Source organism: Dasypus novemcinctus, chromosome 10 (genome assembly GCF_030445035.2).
Source record: "Dasypus novemcinctus isolate mDasNov1 chromosome 10, mDasNov1.1.hap2, whole genome shotgun sequence".
Taxonomy (NCBI): domain Eukaryota; kingdom Metazoa; phylum Chordata; class Mammalia; order Cingulata; family Dasypodidae; genus Dasypus; species Dasypus novemcinctus.
Genome location: NC_080682.1, coordinates 75,326,396 through 75,328,028, shown reverse-complemented (window position 1 = coordinate 75,328,028; position 1,633 = coordinate 75,326,396).

The following is a 1,633-nucleotide window of genomic DNA, read 5'->3' as shown; positions in this document are numbered from 1 at the left end:
CATTGAATGTGAATGGATTAAACTCCCCATTCAAAAGATACAGGCTGGGAAACGGACTTTGGCCCAGTGGTTAGGGCGTCCGTCTACCATATGGGAGGTCCGCGGTCCAAACCCCGGGCCTCCTTGACCCGTGTGGAGCTGGCCATGCGCAGCGCTGACGTGCGCAAGGAGTGCCGTGCCACGCAAGGGTGTCCCCCGCGTGGGGGAGCCCCACGCGCAAGGAGTGCGCCCGTGAGGAAAAGCCGCCCAGCGTGAAAAGAAAGAGCAGCCTGCCCAGGAATGGCGCCGCCCACACTTCCCGTGCCGCTGACGACAACAGAAGCGGACAAAGAAACAAGACGCAGCAAATAGACACCAAGAACAGACAACCAGGGGAGGGGGGGAAATTAAATAAACAAATAAATCTTAAAAAAAAAAAAAAAAAAAAGATACAGGCTGACAGAATGGAAAAAAAACATGAGCCATCCACATGCTGTTCACAAGAGACTCACCTTAGACCCAGGGATACAAACTGGCTGAAAGTGAAAGGATGGAAAAAGATACTCCATGCAAACAGTAACCAAAAAAGAGCAGGGGTAGCTATACTAATATCAAACAAAACAAACCTTAAATGCAAAAAAGTTATAAGAAATACAGAAGGCCATTATATATTTTAAAAGGGACAATCCACCAGGAAGCTATAACAGTCATAAATATCTATACACCTAACTAGGGTGCCCCAAAATACATGAGACAAACTCTGGGAAAACTGAAGGGAGAAAGAGACATCACTGCAATAATAGTTGGAGAGGGAAGCAGATGTGACTCAGGCGACTGGGCTCCCACCTACCATATAGAAAGCCCGGGGTTTGATTCCTGAGACCACCTGGTGAAGGCAAAAGCTGGCCCACACTGCAGAGAACTGGCACAGCAAGATAGCACTACAAAGGGAGAGGCAGAGGAGAGACACAGCAGACCATGGAGATGAGGTGGTTCAAGCAATTGAGTGCCTCTCTCTCACTTTAGAGGTCCCAGGATTGGTTCCTGGTGCCTCCTAAAGAGAAAGATGAGAAGAAAAGACAAGCAGACACAGCGAATAGACAGAGAGAGCAGACAGTGAGCACAAACAGAGGGTTAGGGGTGGGGGGAAATCACTGGAGACTTCAACACCACTCTCACATCACTAGATAGAACAACCACAGAAGATCAACCAGGAAACAGGGAACTTGAACAATGTGATAAATTAGTTAGACTAACAGACATATACAGAACACTGCACCCAAATTCAGCGGGTTATACATTCTTCTCAAGGGCCCACGGGTCTTTCTCCAGGATAGACCACATATTAGGGCACAATGTAACTCTCAGTAAATATAAAAAGATTGAAATTATACAAAGCACCTTCTTAGACCATAAAGGAATGAAACTGGAAATCAATAATAGATAGGAAAAAAGTAAATTCACAAATGTGTGGATGCTGAACAACACACTCCTAAATAATCAGAGGGTGGGAAACGGACTTTGGCCCAGTGGTTAGGGCGTCCGTCTACCATATGGGAGGTCCGCGGTTCAAACCCCGGGCCTCCTTGACCCGTGTGGAGCTGGCCCATGCGCAGTGCTGATGCGTGCAAGGAGTGCCGTGCCACGCAAGGGT